This window comes from Tursiops truncatus, chromosome 13 (assembly GCF_011762595.2).
Source record: "Tursiops truncatus isolate mTurTru1 chromosome 13, mTurTru1.mat.Y, whole genome shotgun sequence".
NCBI classification, from domain to species: domain Eukaryota; kingdom Metazoa; phylum Chordata; class Mammalia; order Artiodactyla; family Delphinidae; genus Tursiops; species Tursiops truncatus.
In genome coordinates this window covers 6,047,604-6,067,925 of record NC_047046.1, presented here as the reverse complement: position 1 = coordinate 6,067,925, position 20,322 = coordinate 6,047,604, and the positions used below count along the sequence as shown (strand labels likewise).

Here is a 20,322-nt window from a genome sequence, read left to right as displayed (position 1 = left end):
TGTGTTAGCTGCATGGTTAATAGATACATGCCCTTTAAAAAAATAGATCTGTCTTATATATTAAAGTGTCCTCTAAAATGTTCTCTAAAAACTAATATCTAAACATTTTTTGAGTGATACATTTGGAGTAAGTTTGAATGAATTTTGTCTCTTCCAACTTTTGGAGGAAAATTGCTTCTTAGCAATATGCAGAATAAAAATAGTTCTCGTTTCTTGTAACTGTAGAATAAATGCAGAAACTTAAAACATGGGCCGTGGAATTTCCTAGGTTGACTCTTGTTAACTCTTCGTGTTCCTAACACACAGATCCAGTCCCAGAGCAAGTTGCATTTAACTGAGTCAGGATGAGTAGCACTTAGCCAGCTGGACCAAGGGCAGAAGCATTGAGAGCCTGATTATTATGCAGGGCCTGCAAGTGACTCGCAGAGTGGAGCTCAGGGTGCCTCGGGGTATGCAGTGTAGGTGAGGCTGAAGGGGTTATTCTAAAGGCATGTGCATTTGTTCCCTTGCCAGGGGTTAACTGTGGACCTGCAGTAGGTTCTGTGGATGTGGAGTGGCATGTGGCTTAGTGGAGGACAAAGCCGAGGAAGTGTGGTAGTGGAGATAGCGTTGCGGACATGGAAGGGCTCTGGGGGCACATAAGAAGGTACCCTACATGACCCAGATTTGAGGGTAGGGGTGCCAGTCAGGGGAGGCTTTCTAGAGAAGGTGAGCCCCGAAGGTAAATGGCGGGAACAGCAAGTGTGAGGGACCAGAGTTCAAAGGAGTGTTGGGTGGCGGGGCAGGGAGTGATTGAGGCCTAGGAGCAGACAGAACCTGGCGAGTCTGAAGAAGTTTGCTTTGGCTGGAGCTAGAATCGGCGTGGGCAGCTGTGAGAGATGAACCAGGAGAGGTAAATAGTAGCTAACGCTGATCAGAGTTTGAAAGCCTGGGACTTCCGTGGCGGTCCAGTGGTTTAAGACTCTGCTCTCCCAATGCAGGGGGCACGGTGTTCGATCCCTGATTGGGGAACTAAGATGCCGCATGCTGCATGGCCAAAAACAAAGAAACAAACAAATATATGCCATATGAATAAATTCGGAAATTACACTGAGAATTAATGGAACCCATTGAGAAACTTTAAGCGGGGTAATCAACAATCCATTTTGCATTTTAGGAGGATTGCCTTACAGTGGATAATGGGTTAGAGGAAGGCAAGCCCGGAGGCTTTGCAGTGTTCCGGGGAGGGTGGTGGCCTGAATGGCAGCTGAATGTCGGTGAGGTGGGTGGATAAATTCAGGAGGGATTGAGGAGATAGAGTGACAGAACTTCGTGAGTGGGAGGAGGGTTGATGGTAACCAGGTTTCTGACTTGCAATTGAGAGACTAGTGGACCCATTTACTAGAGTTGAGAACAGAGTTGGCTTTGGTGAAGAGGTGACAGATTGAGTTTTGGACGTGCTGAGTGTATGGGGCTTGTAGGACATGTAGGATCTTCCTGAGAGAATTTGCAAAGAATGATTTTATGATGCAGATACATGCTTTGTTATATGAATGACTGAGTGCTGTGCATAAATCTGTGTGGTAAATTTTTCTTGGAATATGATTACACATCTATGTATTGTTTAAGATTGGGGTATCTGTCTAGCTTAGACTGGACTGTTGATGTCTTTTATATGGAGTTAAGACTTCATGACCCTGACTTTGGGTAATACTCTGGTTGCCTTTTGGGCTAGACTCTGACTCTTTGAGCAGGTGGTGGTCCTAAAGTCAGTCATCCTGTTGTCAGTACTGCTGAATAATTGGAGCGATTTCTATTGATGTTTCCAAACTGGTCGTTCCACACAGAGGTGGGCCAGGACGTAGGCAGAGGGGTGCCCTAGGTCTGATCCATCCGCAGGTGCCTACCTGGCCATTAGAAGTTGTCCTAGTCTATTTGGGCTGCCATGACAAAATACCGTAGACTGGGTGGCTACAACAACAATTATTTATTTTTCACAGTTCTGGAGGCTGGGAGGTCCAAGATCAAGGTGCCAGTAAATTGAGTGTCTGATGAGGTCCTGCTTCCTGGTTCATAGATGCCGTCTTCTCGCTGTGTCCTCACGTGGCAGAGGGGCGAGGGAGTTCTCTGGGGTCTCTTTTATAAGGACACTCATCCCATTGTGAGGGCTCCACCCACATGACCTGATCACCTCCTAAAGGCCCCACCTCCTAACACCATCACACTGGAGTTAGGGGACACAAACATTCAGGCTGTAGCAGAAGTATGGATAGAGGTTGGAGAATCATTCACAGTGTCCTCACCGCACAGCTGGCATGGAAACCGTGGATGGGTGATATTGTGTAGGCCAGAATGAGGAGGAGCCCAGAGCAGAGCTGGGGCATATGACCCATCAAGGAAAAGGTAGGGGAGACCTTTAAATTCTCAAAAGAATTCATCAGAGAGGAGGAGGATGTCTTAGAGGACATTTGGTTAAAAGAAAATGCATTTGAAATGGCTTAAGTGAAGGGGGATTTCTGAGGAGGCCACCATGGCGTCCAGGGCTGTTTCTTGGCTGAGACCCAGTGGTGGCTGGAACGTCAACAGGAATCAGTGCAGCTGCTCTCTGCCTTTGTCCCTCCTGAGTCACTGTCCCTGCCAGGTCACTTTATAGACCCAGACTTTCCACGTCCCAAGTCTAAACTCTCAGGGAAGAGCATCTGATTGGTTCAGCCCAGCTGATTGGGTTCACTGTTGCAGGGCCTACAGGGGCAGATGCGCCAGGCGGTGAGTGCAGAGGAGGGGCTCAGGAGAGGGCGGTTCCTGGCAGCTGAGGAGGAAGTTCCCAGAAGTGGCAGGGGCAGTAGTTTTAAATGTTCACAGATGTGATAAAGGGATAAGGAGTGAAACTAGATTGGGCAAATCGAAGTGTTTAGCCTAAGTTTAAAGAATCACCACAGCTAATCCAAATTGGGAGAACTACAAGATGGATAACCAGTGGCTTTGGTAGATACTCATTTGGACAGAAGTTGGAAGAAGGGAGATTTTCAAAAAAATGAAGGTTAACTTTGGCGTTGTATCAGAAGAATTCAAAGTTTGATTTTAAAAAGCAGTCATTTGTGTTGCTAATACGAAAGCATTTCTACAGCTTTATTCTAACCCTAGAATATGCATTGTCTCTTGTGTCACCTGATATAAGAAATTCAGTAAAGCTATTCTAGAGCTCATTTATTTTTCATAACCTGCAAGTTCATAAAATAATCATAGCTTATTTCCACATCTAATTTTGCAGCGCCTTCCACAGTATTGTGACAGATCTTGTGAGGAAGCCCTTATTAAAGCCAGAGCAAACGTCTGTCCCAAAGGGGTTAGGTAAATGATAAAACAATTCATAAAAATAATCCGAACCCCTTTCCTTCAGAGTAAACCCCATTATGTCCCTCTGGCTTTCAAAATTATTTTTAGATGTGCATGTCAAACGTGTAGGATTAAGCTTCATAGGATTTAAGACTATTTCAATGATTCAAAATACTTGGCATTGGCCAGCAAACATAAGTCAGGTTTTTAGTTAACCAATATGCAGTAACATTACTTTATCTCTATATTATGCTAGGATTAGGACCTTGTGATAAGCAAGCCCCCAGACTCACAGTTAGGATCAGGGAACCTGCAGAAAGCAGGTTGTACAAATCTTCATGCTGCTTAGCAACGAGTTAGAGGTAGTAATCCACTGTGAAATTCGTTTCAGGTTCTAATGCTGTCGTGTAAATGGCCATGAAGATTTCTGAGCAAGTGTTTGAGCGCCCTCTGGAGGCGTTCTGCACGGTTAAAACAACTCCTACAAAAGGTTCTCTTTAACAGCCCGAGTTGAGAACGCGTGGACTGGATGGCTGGCCTGGTGGGGGTGTAAGTGGGGAGCAGCGAGGGCTGAGGTGGAGCCCACGGGAGCACCGGTGCTTAGGGGGAGCAGGGGTCTCCAGCAGGCTGAGCATAAGACTGTGGTGGTGAGAGCGGAGTCACAGAGGGAGAGTCCTGCGAGATGAAGGCTGCGCCCGGAGGCTCTTCAGTGGCGTAGTGATGGGTGGAGGAGTAAGTGGGAAGTGGAGCGATAGAAGTCGGGAAGATAAGCCTTGAAGAAGCCTGGGTGGGGAAATGGAGAGAGAGCATGGCAGCTAGAGAAGGCATAGGATTGAATACGGGTTTTCCTTAAGATGGAAGAGGCTTAGCGTTGGTTTAAACGCTGAGAGGAGAAAATAAGCAGAGATCAGATGAAATGGAAAGATGTGTAGGGTGGGGAGGGGGAGAGAGTTGGATTTAAAGCTCCCAGCCTGGGAGACTTGTTGGGGGAAGATGTTGCCTTTTATAGGGACTTCATATGGCGAATTAGTGATTTTCAGTTCATTGTGGGATGATAAGGAAATATTCCTGTTATGAGAGAATGTGGAATTGTCATCATGGAAATGGTTCTCATTCAAGCCAGGCAGGTGGTTGAGCTAAAAAAAAATGGAGTCAGGATGTACCTTTAGCGGACACTGGTGTTTAGAAAGAAGGAATAAAAGAAATGGTCAATGCCTTCAGCAAGGCCTGAGGAGAGGTGAGAAAGTGCAGGGAACTGGGGACAGAGGAGACGTGTGTAACCTAGGGTCAAAGAGTGAAACAGGAGCAAGGGTCTGGCCTTGCGCTCTGACGAGGGGGGCAATGGTTTTGTTTGTTTGGTTGGTTTTTCTGTTTTGTTTGGCTGCACCACACAGCTTGCAGGGTCTTAGTTCCTTCACAAAGGACTGGACCCCGGGCCCTCGGCAGTGAAAGCCCGGAGTGTCCTAACCACCGGACGGCCAGGGAACTCCCAGGGAACAGTTTTGCAGAAGAGGCGTCGTGGGGGTGGGGTATAGAAGGGGGAGTGGGTGTGGGGGGGCAGGACCGGGAAGTGTAGAGGTCTGCAGGGAAGGCCAGCAGAGAAGGTGGGGAGAGGGCAGTGGTCGTAGCTGGAACAGACGGTGAGCTTCTCTGTGCTCACCCAGTGAGAGCCCTAATCAGCAGTGACTGTGGAAGGAGAATTATATTTGCCTTTCTGCTTTTACAGGTATAAGATTTAAATCTCGTATAACTTCTGAACTACCTCCTGTTTTTCTCAGATTAAGAATCTGGCCAAATGGGAGAGAATGTTTGGATCTGTTCCTGACATTCATGGTGACTCTTGCACAAGGAGAGAGTAAATGTGACCAATTTCTGATTTATTATGCTGACAGATGTCCTTCAAACATACAGGACCATTTGTAGCCTGAATAACATGTTTTCCCTTCTTTTTGGTAAAACTAATAGGATGGCTAGTAGAAGTTGTTTGGCTTCATTTTTGTAAAATATTACATTAAGAAAAAATAATAGACCCCTAATTCAGGAGTGCCAAAGTTACAGTGTGTTTAAATTTGGGAGGTGAGGCTTGAGTTCTAACTTCAGACTGCTCAGTTTTGAGTAGTAAGGCATAATATTTAAGTGTAAACTTCCGCGGAGGGCAGGGTGGGCGGGTTGCAGCTTACACCCAAGCATGTCTCCTTCCGCGGGACTGGTTTGCAGTCCTTAGAAGGCCTCAGCACTCTTATCTTCGGTGGCCTTTACCATGTCACGTATCAAACGTATTAAAAAAATGTACCCACATCCCACATGAAATTAGCTTATACAAAACTGTGAGTTAAGCTTCATTAGACTAGTTGTAGGCATTAAACATTTATTAACTTTGATTTTATGATTTTATTTTCATATTTTACATCCAGTAAATATTTTTTTCAGGTCTCAAACATTTTCATAGGCCGTTGAGATGCTCATAAGCCCTAGGGCCTGTGCCGAAGGAGCCTAGGGAATGAGACCCCCCCCCCCCCCCGCCCCGTTCTGTTGCGACATCTAGGCACGTCTGGCTGGGGTGGACTTGCCAGGAGTCTGTTGGTTGGAGGCACCGAGCTGCCTCCTGGGAAAACTCCATCCTCAGGGGAGCTGAAGTAACTGTTTTAGTTAGCGATTTTCTGTTGCAAGGAGCAGAGATCCATTCCATTTTAGGAAACGGGATATGGCGTAAGGATGCACCTGGGCCAGAAAACTGTCGTTAACTAAGTCAGCTCGGAGACAAGCAGTCTCTCCAATCGACAGTGGGGTCTCAAGGCAGCTGTCTTTCCTTTGTGTCTTTTTCCTCTTGCTGCCATCTGGTTTTTTCTTTTTTCCTATCCCATCTATCTTTTCTCTACCTTACTTAGAGATTCTACTTCCTCATGACTCTGGTTTGCTGTGATTGCTCGTGACCGCTCCAGTTCCTTTGTACGTAGTAACCTTTCAGCTTCATGTCTCCTGGCTAATCACCTCATTTTCAATATTGTTTAGATTCCTGAGAGAGAGAGATTGGGAATACAACTTTGTTGCAGCTTTTACTGTTATTCCAGGCCACAGCAGAGGTCACTGTTAAGCTCATGGGTCAGGTGTCTGCACGTAGTCTAAGACCCTGTGGTGAGGTGAGATGGAGCGGTTATATGGTCTGCAGCAGCTGGGCCTATCCTTAAAGCTGAGGCCGTTCCCATCTGTAGGATTTGCAGGCACCATGATTGGCATGTGTAATTCAGCAAGGAAGAAAAAACCTGGCCCCCTCTCAACCATTTGAAATTCCTGCCCTTTAAAGTATATCCTATTAACAACCTTCATTCTGAGTCAACCCTTTGTTCCCATTTTAGAAACTAAAATCCCTAAATATATTGAAAGCATTTTTGGTTTTCCTTTTTCTCCCCATTTGATTCAGTTTCAGATGTTGCAGGGTCACTCAGGGCAGTCTGTAGGACTCCATTTCTCATGTTAGTGGTTTCTGCTGAAGTGATAGAGCTGCTTCAGATAGATGTTAGCAGAGTTGGCTTAACTCCAACCTCGTATCATTTGCATGTTTCCTTCCCCCCAGATTTCTGGGGAGCTATATAGACATATAGTAACTTAGCACCGTCCCTAGATTCCCCAAATTTAGGAGAATGTTGCATCCGAATGTTAACATGGCAGCAGTTTGATCCCTAACTCCCTTAATGTGTCATCACTTCCCAAGGAAAAGAGATGTTCCCCGAACTTTAAAATACATCTTGGAATCTATACCCAAACTACTCTTAGCAGTTTTAGAATATAGCAGAGAGGGGAGGAAGTAGATGGAATAAATAAAATAATGATAATGATAACTAAACTTCGTTGAGCCCTTAACAGTTTCTAGACACTGTTTTTTGTTCTTTTGTTTTTTCTCGCGGTACGCGGGCCTCTCACTGTTGTGGCCTCTCCCATTGCGGAGCACAGGCTCCGGACGCGCAGGCTCAGCGGCCATGGCTCACGGGCCCAGCCGCTCCGCGGCACGTGGGATCTTCCCAGACCGGGGCACGAACCCGTGTCCCCTGCATCGGCAGGCGGACTCTCAACCACTGTGCCACCAGGGAAGACCATAGGCACTGTTTTAAATACTTGTCATGCGTTAATTTATTTAACCCTTAAACTACCTTATAATGTTACCTTTCAAGGTCAGTTGCCTTTTATTATCTCCATTAACCCCACTCTTAATCTCTTAGGTGAAGGTTTGCACAGCTAGCGTGTGGTAAAACCAGGGTATGAACTCGTTCACCCCGCTTGTAGTCTCTGCTCCTTCAGCAGCCTCTCACCTGGAAAATAAGTGAGAAAAACAGTATTGATTTTAGACTCTCTAGGATTCCAGCCAATCCGAGTCAGTTACTCAGTATCCAGTGTGAACCTAAAACTCAATTTGGATAAAGTTCCTATCAAGAGGCTACTTATGATACTAGAATTCCTATATCTTGAAGGGAAGTTGTGCAGGCTTGCCTGGAATTTCCTTTCTAGAGTTTCTCAGGCTTTCTCATCCTCTGTTCGGCCCTATAGGCCTTGAATTCCATATTTTTATATAAATCCTAAATATAAGTGGGTCTACCTATCTTCTGAGCTGGGACCCCACATGTATAATAGTCAGCTCTTCAAAAAGCTTTGTGATCCTAAATTCTCCATAATACAAACCTTCTACTTTTCTCTCTGCATGTTTCTAACCCAGCAGGATCCCGAGGCTTTTGTTGCCCTTCAGCCACTGTGGGCCCTGCCTCTGCCTCTTCTTCTGGAATGTCTTGGGGGTTTTGACTTCTGTCACTGTGGTAAGTTTTCCCCTTGTTTGACCGTTTTCCTCGATGGAGAATCGCCCTCAACTATTTCTAAACCGAAACTGTCTCTGGAGTTTTTTCTGAGCATGTTCCCTTTCGGACTCAGTGAGGAAGAAAGTCTCCCTGTCTCATGATTTTTCTAAGAAAGCTCTTGCCTCTCTCTGGCTTTGAGGTCTCTAGGCCTTAGACAACTTTCCTTAACTCTGAAGACAGCAGAAGCACCTTTGTTCCATCTGGAGTTCCTCTTTGTACCTCTGGAGTCTGATTTTCTTGATTTCATGTAAGCCATTGGCTACTAAAGCTTCGCTCTCTCTGTTCCATTTTCCTTTGCTGTCCTGAAGGCCTTCGGGACCAGAAACCTGCTTTTTAGACTGATGCCCTCCTGGTTTTCTTTCCCATTGGTCCTGTCTTCACTGAGATATCACAGCTTGTTTTTAAGCTGAGTTTGTTACTCCGTAAGTTTCTGGTGTTTTCTTCCAAAGTCTGAGCAGCAGCTTTCTCCTTAAATTTGAGTTCCTGAAAGTCTTCTTACTGGGGACTCTGTTACATCAGTCTCTGTGCAGACATGATTCTGAGAGCAGCGTGTTTCCAGCACAAGCATTTTTTTCCTTCATTTTCTTTTGAGCCTTTGGATTTGTGATCATTTTTTAATAATTTTTTTTTCCTTCAGCTTGACTCAAGAAGACAACATATATTTTACGTAGGACAGGTATTTGTTCCTCTTTATTTGGTCATTGCTGAAATCCAAAATACTCCAGTTGAACATGCAGTCTGGATCGCTGTGGTTTACGTTCATGATAAAACTTTACATTCTTGCTATGCATGGCTGGTCAGCAAGAGGAAGGAGAACCCTGTCTCAGTGGTTGTTGGCCTGGGGCATGTGGCTTCTCATCTTTTTCCCTCACTGCCAGAGGTTGAGTTCTCAGCTCTGGGCCTCTCCCTGCCCTGACTTCACGTCCCTCCTGCACGAGGAGAACTGACTCAGTGAGATAAAGGACGTTTCAGTGGCCTTTGCCGTAGTGGGTGTAGTTACCGTGCACAGTGAGAAGGTTAAGCCTGTGGGGAGGTGTGGTGTCTTTCTCTTTCCTGACTCTACTTGGCAGGGTGGGAAGGCTGGGGCTGCTCCTGACCAGCCCAGGGGAAGAGAGGCTGCTCTCCTCTCTTCCTCCGGGTGCTGGGTTGACTTCCAGGCCACGGCCCTGTCTGGAAGCCTGGGCGAGTCTACCTGGGCATGGTGGCAAATGATCTTTCTCTCTTCTCTGTCCCTTTGTGGCTCCATTCTCTCTGGTGTTGACTTGGGTCCCCTCAGTCAGCCTCCTTTTTTATGAGTAGTAAGACTTGAGATACAGGCCTAGTAGTTTATGAATTCCTGTTCTGCCCATAATTACTTTGGTCTCAAGCTCAAGGTTACCACTAACAGAGGGAAAAGGAGTTCTCCATGTGATGTAGCCCCACTGTGGAATGCTGCATCAGGAATGGGATTCACAGGCCTAGCTAATGATGAAGTATTCATGTGTTTTGTATTTCTGGTTCAGTCCTATGCACATTTCTGCCTAGAGTTCCTGGAGGTGAAGAGTGTTCGCTGGGACCACTGGCCAAATTTGTTAGTAGTCTTTAATAGCGTATGTTTCCAAAATGGCACTGATCACCCTCAGGTGCTAGTCCTACCAGGTCAAAAGCCTGAATGCTGACGTTCTGCACTGGGTTTTGTAACCATTCCCTGGCTCATTTTGAGAGTGGGGTGGTGATGCGTTTCTCTCCATGCTAATCCTGAATTCTGATGGCCATGGCCTGTGCGGTTGTAGGATTATGCTTGTCTCTGTGTGGCTGTAGGAAGTTAGCTGCTCTTGCAGTTCGTGCTTCCTGAGTGAGCCTGCTGCACAGCTCTGTCACGCCCATACATACTTACCTGGTTTGCCAAACAGAACAAGTTACAGGTTGTGACCCAGGTATAAAAATAGCCAGAATCTGAGATATTTAAAGTAGATTCATAGAAACAAAGCAGAATGGAAGGGGGAGTTGTTCAGTGGGTACAGAGTTTCAGTTTTGCAAGATGAAAAAGTTCTGGAGAGCTTTCACAATAATGTGCACATCACATACTTAACACTACTGAACTCTACACTGAAAAATGGCTAAGATGGTACATTACATTATGTAGTTTTAACCACAATTTTTAAAATGCATAAAAAAAACAGAATCCCAAATCTCTAATTTTCTGACCTGCCAACTACCGTTATACTCCCAATCCCAGCATCACTGGGGACAGTCCTGTTAAAAATCCACTTTTCATTTCTGTCGCGGTCTCCTGGGCCCAGTCTGTGTGTATCCTTCCTTTAGCTGGCCAGGCCCTGTGTGACCTTCAGGTATTTCCTTTGCTTCTCCCTGAGGGTGGCTTGAGCTTTCTAGTCTCTGGTCCTTTTTCTTCTAGGCCCGAACATGGATTTTGTCCCTGTAGGTCTTACTCCTCCAGCAGTACGAGGAGGAATCAAGTCTGATAAACGAGAGTCATTCTCACTGCGCATTAGAGCTCTGACCTGAGCCTGCTGTGCTTGCTGTCCCGGCCCTGCCCCGGCCCCACTCCTGCAGGCCTTGGAGCAGGGGAATCCCCTGGCCCAGTTGTGAAAGGCTGGTCCCCTGAGGAAGACAAAGCCAATGGAATCAGCCAAAGGGAAGGGACAGGAAAAGGCAGGTTATGCAGGCGAGGGCACAGTCTTACAGGCTGTAGTGCTTAGGTGCATTGACTCTCTAAGCATCCTTGTTGTGTCCCGAAAAGCTTTTGTTCTCAGTCCCCCTCCCATACCCCCCACTGCTTCCCGGTCTTTGCTGCTCCTTCCTGGGGACAGAATGAGGCAGAGGCCCTTAAGCCCCGTGATGAGAGCGAGGGTGAGCATCTGTATGACTAACAGTGGGTCTGACCATCCATTTCCTGGATGAGTGAGTTGAGGCTGAGAATGAGTGATCTGTGGCCACACAGCTGTTCAGTGTCAGATCAAGAATTTGAACTTAGAACTTCTTACTGCAAGCCCAGTGTTCCACCCACCAAATTATTATGATTCCTAATGTATATAGATGTTACACATTTACTAGATAAGGTAAACTTGGGCCTTATATGTGGTACTCACATAGGGGCCATCAGTGAAGCAAATCACATCGTGTCCCATTCCTTGGGCGTTCCTGTGTACAGTGTCGAAGAGCAGGAAACAGGTGGTGTGGTGGTGGAGTCCAGAGTGTGAGGAAATGTCACTGCAGTCAAGGATTTTAAGACAATCCTATGAATAGAGAGTCAAGAAGGAAAAACTGCTGGGTAGAAGCGGGAGGTGCAGGAGACAGACACGAAGGTGTGAAAGCAGCGCTTGACTTGGAGCAGAGGAGGAACCGTAATTACTGGGAGGCACACTGGGGGGTCTTGGGAGGCCTCTGCCTGTGAGATGAGGCAAATGAAGGAGTGTGTCATGCACTAGTCAAAATAAGGGAAATAAGGAAACTCGCATTTATTTGGCTTCAGCCAAGCTGTGGGCACTCTGATAAGTACTTTCCCACTTATTATCTTCTTTAATTATCACAGCAAAGGGTTGTAGACACGACTCCATATTTTTACAGATCAGTCTTAGGTCAACCGGGGTCACACAGCAAGCAGCAGAGCCAGGCCCACGCCCCGCTGTGTCATTCCAGAGGTCATTTTTGTGGGAGGACTGGGCTGGAGGGAAGCTGAGGAGTATATACCTATGTCATCCTTTATCACCGTAATCACACAGGCAGTTGTCCTTCTCAGACTTCCTTCTCAGACTCAGAAGAAAACTTGGCCTCACTCCCTCTATACTTTCTGTTGCCCTTCTCCAGACCTAATTTCATAGCCTCTGAGATAATTTCTAGTTAAAGAAAAATCAGGCGTGGTTCCTTTTGTCTTTTTTCCATTAGGAGTCATTAAACCAAGTCACACGAAGAGCAGTTGTCCCAAGGACAGGAGCAAAGCAGCTCTCTTCCCTACGGATCATTAAAACCCAGAGCCCAGATCCTTAGCCACTGAGAACTTTATTAGGCGCGAGGTCAGGGAACCTAGGACTTTCAGGACGTGTGGGCAGGAATAGGGGGCGGGGAGAGAGGAGCCCACACACGTGGGGCCCCAAGTAGGAAACGTGGTCGGGGTAGGGATAAGGTGGCCCCCTGGGAGATCCTGGGCGAGCGGCTGAGGAAGCCAGTGGCAGGGGCTCTCTTTTAGTGCTCAGGGGTCACACTAGATTGGAGTCTTTTCTCACCCACTGGTGGCGGGGAAGCAGAGAGGAAGGCATCAGAAGTGATGTAAAACCCACTGTTGTCATTAAAGGTGAGTTGGAGACTCCTGCTCAGACTCAGAAACTCCTTTGACCTAAAAAGTTGGCCTCAGTGCCCTCAGGGAAACTGTCCCTATAAATTACCAAGGCAGCTGATAATCAGTGGTGGATTCAGGAAGTGCTGCTTGAGCGCCAGGTCGGGGAGTGTTGGAACAGGGGTCAGGGCAGGTTACTGAGTAGACGCCGCGTGAATGGCAGCCAGTGGCCGGTGACTGACGGACTGTTTCAGGAGCCTGCTTTGAGGCCACTGTGGTTTTCCGAAGCGTGTGGCACGCCAGTGAGTAGGTGCAGCGCGTGAGCACCTGAACTGGCCCTTAGGTGGATAGAAGCCTGGACCGTGTTGTGAGGCTGGGCATTTGGCCCCGGGAGATTTAGGCCCCGGAGAGAGCTGCGTGCTTGAGCCACTGTAAGCGAGGCTCCCCTCAGCTTGGACTGCCTCCAGCTTCCCGTTCCTGAGGTCAGCCTGCAGGATGAGGAAGCCTGCGTTCTCACCTCTGTGAGTGAGAAGCACACGTCAGGAACGCGGCCCGCAGTTGGGCCTTGCAGGGGGTTGTCATTGAGGGCAGATGAGGTGTGGGAGCGGACTAGCTGGAGGCCTTTGGGGCTGCCGTAGAGTGTTGGGGGAAGCCAGCCACCAAGGTGCGAGGGCTAGGACCTTACAAGGTGGACTTCCCTGTGACCCGGTACCGTAGAGGTGGCCCGGGGCCCGTGCAGAGGGACTGTAATGAGGAGAAGCGGCCCTGGTAGCTTGAGAAGTGACGTACTGGGAAAAGTGTGGGAAATAGGAAGGGCCTTTTGGGCAGCCAGCCTGGGTGTCTTCCAGGCCGCTAATATCTTCTATTGAAGGACCGATGGTGATGTAGGAGCAAAAGAGAGTGGGCTTGACATTCACAGTCCTAATCGATGCGTTACAAGTGACTGCTATAATCAAGTTATTCTGAGACAGGTAGCCGAGCAGAGATGAGGTGGACTGGGCCTGTGGAGCTTGAGTATCTAGGTCAGCTATACCCTGTTATGTGTAGTTTAGACTGGAATTTTCTGGTAGTGAGATTAACAAGGAGGTAGATGCTGCCTATGTCGTGTGCCCAGGTCCCTGCAGCACACGGGGGATGGCCTTGAACTTCTTAGCCCTGTTCCTCTGCAGCATGCAGGCACCAGGGACCTGAACAGCCTTTCCATTTATTTTTTGTTGCCGAGGCCTGTAGAAAAGGGCCAAGCAGAGGTTCCTTAGCATACCACTGCCCAATTACTATCTGAGTGCGTTGATTTGTGGGACTTCCTGATGGTTTGTGAGGAGGACGAGTTCCTAGCCGTGCTGGGGACACGTTCCATGTTCTCTGTCCATGAACAGGGGCATCCATTATGTCCAGGGGGAACCATATAGGATAATAAGAATCACAAGGCCTTGGAACCGAAATCAAGGTCTTAGAGGAACACATTAGTGACTTCTGCCTAATGGGATAATTTCTGAATCCTTTATAAAACATCTCTCTGGGTAAAGAGTTATTTCTTGTAGTGTTCATCTTTTAATCTTCTCATGTACGGAACTTGACTTTGGGGTTATTGTAGAGGAATTTGGAGGGTATTTTTCTTACAACCAGAATAATGATGGCTGATGATGGAAATTACTAGCTATAAGTAAGTGTTCATCTTACAGTTTGTTCACATACTTTCAGCTTTAAAAAAAAAAGTCGGTTTGAGATGGAATCTCAACCCCTTTTTGGTCTTTGGATCCTTTTACGCTTTAAGAAGTGTTATTTACGGACCTCAAAGAGCTTTCTGTCTGTGTGGGTTATGGGCATTGATGCTTATAATAGAAATGAAGACTAAAACTTCACAAAAAAATTAATTTAAAAATAATGACAAACTCATTACACATTAACACAAATTACATTTGTATGAAAAATAGCTATTTTCTAAAACAAGAAAACATTTAGTAGGAAGAGTGGCAATATTTACATCTGCTTCTGTGTTCAATCTTTGGCAATATGTTGTTTTAGCTGAAGTAGATGAAGACATCCAGCCTCACAGACAAGAGAATTGAAAAAGGGATTTCGGTAGCCTTTTCAGGTAATTGTGAGTTCATTTGTGACACGATACCGAAACTTGACAAGTGGTAGGTTCCTACAGGTTAGTTGCAGTGTGCAGTCCTATCGGTGAACCTTTTGTACTGTGCTATGTTAAAAATCCCTGGTCTCTTTTGTACTTTGAATAGATCTTTTACCCACAGTGATTTGTTACCTGACACATTGGTCATTTGGGCAACATTGGTTCACTTTTTGCAGATCCTGAGAATGTTTATATGTTCCATTACATGTAATATCAGAAAATTCACGGTAAGTGTTGCTGTCAGTCTCATCAGGAAAGTCTTCAAGTCTCAGGAAGCTGGAGAGCTCATGGTGACAGGAGTTTTCCAAAATCCCAATTTTCACTTGAAAGCTCGGATTTGACAGTTGGCAGTAAATACCATCAGTTTCCTGTTATCTGAGATGTCTGTCCAGCACCTAAGTCTGCATAGCAAGTGTGTAGTCACTCAAGTAAAAATGATGTTCTGTCGAGAAGAAGAGGCGGTTCAGCTTGCAGCTCAGACAGTTACATCTGTACAAGTGCTTTTCCTTTAGGCAACCATTGCCCTTGGGTATGCGACCTGGTATGCTTCCATTTTAATCTAGAATATGATAAATATACATTGAAAATATATTTGTATGTATTTCATATCAATGTAATAAACATAATATGTTTAACATAAATGTAATTAATATAATAAAAGGGTCTAGATTTAGTAAAATTATTTTTTTATTGCTTCTTCAAGGATATTCTTTTTTTTTTTTTTTTTTTTTTTTTTTTGGCGGTACGCGGGCCTCTCACTGCTGTGGCCTCTCCCGTTGCGGAGCACAGGCTCCGGACGCGCATGCTCAGCGGCCATGGCTCACGGGCCCAGCCGCTCCGCGGCATGTGGGATCTTCCCGGACCGTGGCACGAACCCGTGTCCCCTGCATCGGCAGGCGGACTCTGAACCACTGCGCCACCAGGGAAGCCCAAGGATATTCTTAAGTGAAACTTTGGCTTACTGTGAGCCCCTGGAGGTGAAGAACACTTTGACTACAGGTATCACTTGGTGCCTCTGCCGTAGGGCTCTGTGTGAGGGGCCTGAGGAGTCGGCAGTTTACCAGCCAGTATTTCTGCACCCTCCATGCAAGTGTCAGCACAGTGAAAAAAGTAAACTACATCTTACTGTTATTTTGAAAATCATTTTGATCTTGTTTTATAAGGGTTTTGGAACCCCGAAGAGTCTTGGTTTTTGAGAACTGCTGGTCTACGACAGTGACTGGAAAGAACTGAGCTTCCCGAGGTTGGACAGTTGTTCAGTATCCCGTGCTCACAAGTTGGGTTTTTTGCAAGAGACTCAACTTGTGGCTGGAGGACTGATTTCAGCCTGCTGACGTTTTATTTGTAGGAATGAATGCTTTTAAGGGGAGTAGGTGGGAGGGGCCCCCTGGCCCCTGATGTCTTAAGCCGGACAAGAGCACACGGTTATATTCCCTGCTGGATCCCAGAAGGCATCTGACCTAGCGCGCCTTGCTGGAGCATGGTTTTAAGGTGAGCCAGGCCGTTTGTCAGGCTCTTGGCTTAGTGTGTTGTAGGAGAGGCCTTGAACCTGGAGTGAGCGAGGAAAACAGAATGTGAAGGACGTATTTTAGAGCAGACTTTAACATTTCTGTGCGTAGCAGGGACAGAGGAGAAGGAAGAGATGGATACCACGGCAAACCCAGCTGACTCTGAGCTAGGAAATTGGATAAAAGAGGAGTTTTTAGGGAAAAGAATTGCTTTGTCATTCTGTAGCCAGTATTTATTAGCATTTTCCCCAACTCAGGAGGGGAAGGTCTGGGGACTCGGTTTTCACTGTGGGAGGATAGAGCACCCTGATTTATTGGCCCATCAGTGCTGCGTAGACAGGGAGAGGTGATCCCGAACAGGAAGTGAGTTTGCAGTCAGGAAAGCGTATGGACGCTGGGAGGTGACAGGTTGACGGCTGAGCACTGCAGGTTCCTGAAGCCACCCTCCAGTAAACAGCATGCCTTCCCGATGTTCAACGAGTTGAGGGAAGGACGGGGGAGAGTTTATGGGGCCTAGGCTTGTGCATTGTCTCATTTCATTTTCGTAACAGCCCCGAGAGATGGATATGAGTATCATTTCTCTTTTACGTTTGAGGTAATTGAGTCTTAGGCTTCAGTGAGTTGCTTAAAGTCACACTGTTGGTGGAAGAGCTGGCAAGTGTGTGTTTTTTGCAGGATAAAAAAGGTTGGCAGAAAGTGCTACTTCTCAGGGTGAGAGGCGGCTTTCAGTGGGCTGAGCGTTGGAAGGAGTGGGGGCAGCTGGGGAAGCGGGACTGGCGCTACACAGAGACTCACGCTCTCAGGATCATGCTGTCGGATTGACTGTAGGTTTTCATCGGCTTTGACGAGTGTAGAGGAGGAGTGGAATCTTATTTCTTTTTGGAATGTTTTCTAGCGATCAGGACTTCTGGGTGAGGCTGGAGCTTTTTCATATTCTTGGCCCGTTAGGGGGCATGTAGTCTTCGACTGCTCTAGCAGGTGATCCCTTGGCAGGGTTTATGATGATTTCGGGAGATGTGGAGTCACCGTTGCTGTGGGAAGGGGAGTGGCAGGGACGGGTGAGTGGAGTTTTGTATGCTCCCCACCCTGTCCCAGGCTGTGACACGCAGGCAGGCTCTGTCTTGGTCCCGCGGGAATGAGCCACACTCCCTCACTGGCCAGGCTCTGAGGAGGGATTCCTACGGCTGAGGTGGCCACAGCAGAAGCTACAAATCAATTAGAAAGCCTCCCCTCTCATTTCCAGACGGAACATTCTTTTCCATTGCTGCCCACTCCCCTTTGACTTTGAACCTTAGAGTTTTATTCTAAGGAAGTGTCCTTTCACATCATAATCTGGTAGAGGTAAGAGCAGGGCAGAGCCCCCCTTTTGCCTTCCACATGCTGAACGTGTGCTCCTAGGCTTGGTAGTCCTGGTTGTCTCTAGACACTTGCCCTTCTCTAGGCCAAGACCCTCTGTCCTCCTACCCTTCGTGGTTAATTCGGTTTGTCCTTTCGGTTTCAGTCTAAAAGTAGAGTTTACTAGAAGTCTTCCTTGTCACGAAAGACTAGTTAGTATGCCCCGCTTCGTGCAGCTGTGTCCCTGGGGCCTGCTCGGCCACAGCACCACTTGCATGATGCTGGGCCTGTCTCCTTCCTCTCCTAGACTGTAAACCACACGAATGCAGAAGCCGTGGCTGTGTTGTTCTTCATAGGATCTTGCAGAGTGTAGCCCGCTGCCTGACAAATGCTGGGTGCTACATGTTTGTGGAACGTATACCTGCATGCACGCATGTGCCGATCCTGCATCTGAGTTCAATTTCCAGGACTGTTGCATCAATGGTGACTTTCTTCTAGGCCTGCTTCTGGGTGAGCTGGATTCTCTTGAGTATCATTTATAAATCAAACACTAAACAACATGGCATGAACCAACATGTGTTAGGGCAGCTGGGAACACAGGGATCTTCCTGTAAAACACTTCCCAGTAATTAAGAGACCTGGAAGTTGATTTGGAGTCTTTATATTTCACAGTGACTAGTCTAGGGCATCATCATCTGAGCTACGGCACTTTGGTTATCTTTGAGAATCTTCTCCAGGCCCCATGACACAATGCCTGCTCTACAAGTGGGGGAGATGAGTCACATGGCCGGTGCAGCGCACTGCAGTTGGTGGTGGGGTTTTTGGTTGAGGCTGGAGGCATAGGAATGTCTTCTTTCCTATTCTGTTTCATTTTTATCTTTCCCAGAAAGCGTGCCCTTATCCCTTCGAGTGACAGAACTATAAACCACATGTTCTGGCAGATCTGGTTCTAGATGGGAAGTTAGTTTGATCTCTGTTGACATAGATTTAACTGATGTATTAAAGAGTCTGCTACTCTAGGGTGGGGTTATTTATATTTAATGCTTTATAGGAACCTTAATACTGTAGAAGGACCTGCAGCACAGCACACAACAGCAGCCGGCCTGGTGCGCGGGTACAGTCTGAGGGCGAGGCTTCTGGTGCCAACTCCTTGACGAGCGTGACTGGATTTCTCTCCTGCTGGGTCAGGGTGGTTGGTCTTGATTTCACGTCCAACCTGTACTGAGTGTGATCGAGATCCGAGTCAGCGTTCTGGAGCGTCTGCTGGTCGCCATTGCCCGGCCTGCGCCTCTGTGTTGGGTGGTTGGTTCTGCTGAGTGCAGCCACACTGACGCCTCCCGTCAGCCCAGCGCCAGGGCCCTGTGGGACAGTGACTCTCAGTGTCCTGCTCGCCTGCTCTTCTGTTCGTTCTTCAACACCTGCCCTGTGCAGCCTGGGTCCTTCTATTTTGCAAGCATTGGATCATTTTAATAAGAAATCTGAAAAACTAGTTCGCCCATTTTTCCTGTGCAGAATCATATTCTGGGGACAGCTGTGTAAAAGAGAGTAATACGTGAAAGGCGTATACAGAAGTAGTTTAAATAATCCTCTTTCAAAATCCACGTTCAGAATCTTCCTCCCCAGTGTCCTGAGCTTCCTCCTAGGGTGGAGGGACTGTTATCTTCAAGTTCTGCAACAGATTCAGGCCGAAATTTGGAGAGAAAATCAGCGTCCCCCCCTCTGTACCTTCCTCTTGACCTTTGCCCCCTGCAGGTGTGACCAGAGTGGGCTCCTCTCCCTGCAGGCATATCTGCCTGCAAGGAAATTCAAGGCCACTGCAGCAGACGCGGTGCCTCAGACCACAGTCCGGTAGTAGTGTTACCTCCTGAGCACAGTGGTGGTTGAATCTGCGTCTAGAATTGAGAGCTCTTGGCCCGATCAGCACTCAAAGGGCAACAGCTCCGTTCTCCCAGCCCATTAATCCTGCGGCTCCGTTTCCAGATGACCCTTTCCAATGCCAGGGCCCAGAGCTTTTATTCTCTCAGGGCATAGTTTCTTTGTATTTAGGACTCATTTTTTTACTTCCTCGCATTTCAGCCACAGTTGTCTATTAGCTGATCCCTCACTTTTAACTGTGCTGGGAGATGGGTACAAATTCAGGTATTGTTTGGTGTCACAAGGTTTAGATGAGGCACAGCTGCTAATGGACAAACTACAGGGAGAGAAGAGGGCTCTTTTCATGGAAGGTGGGGACTTGAGGCAGATGGGCTACTTGAAGCTTTCTTCCCGTCACTTCTCAGCCGGACTCTAACCTTCCTGTTTGAGAGGTTCTCCTCAAATATAAATTGAAGGCTTGTACTGCTGAGGGTGCCCCTGAGGTCTCGTGGACAGATGGGACATTGCCCGTGGCAGTGCCAGGTGACCTCAGTGCAAGGTTCCTCCCTCCTCAGGTCTCCCAGGTGGCCTCACAGTCAAACAATGGGCTGTCCCCTTGAAAGCCATTATGGGACATTGGATAGGAGACGTCGTCTTGAGTGAGAGAATCTTGGGGACGTTGTGCCCTTGGGATCTGTAGACTTCTGTGGCATCTACCTACTCGCTGGGTTTACAGTCTCCTTTGTATGTACGGAAGCAGTGAGGCAGGTGCTATTTTAGGAAAGGCTACAGTGAGGATCCTTGGTGGTGGTTTGTCCTCCTTTTGTTTTTTGGTTGGTCACATGGCAAATTTGCTGGAGGTTCTTTTGCTTGAGCTTTTTCCTGCAGAATGTAGCTTGCCCTCATGCGGTGAGACTTACAGGCACTTTACCTGGAAGGAATGGCAGTACCTGACTCCTCGTCCAGAGAAACTCTGGCGGGAGTTCATGTACGACAACTGTAGGAGTTTCACATCACTGAGCTTGGTGTTTCCACCCTTCTGAGCAGAGTCAGCCTCTC

General features: G+C 47.3%; 1 protein-coding gene across 11 annotated transcripts in view; it reads left to right on the top strand.

The window, feature by feature from the left end:
• ZNF664 (zinc finger protein 664) overlaps window positions 1–20,322 on the top strand; it is a 198,058-nt gene that overhangs the window by 7,737 nt on the left and 169,999 nt on the right. For 7 of the 11 annotated variants that reach the window (XM_073789952.1, XM_073789951.1, XM_073789950.1 and 4 more), the window contains exon 3: window positions 8,024–8,120. The exons of 2 other annotated variants lie outside the window; for them this stretch is intronic. The gene's annotated coding sequence lies outside the window, so the exon portion shown is untranslated. The remainder of the gene's footprint in view (window positions 1–8,023; window positions 8,121–20,322) is intronic. 2 more of the 11 variants (XM_033836743.2, XM_033836747.2) reach the window with 1 other exon arrangement.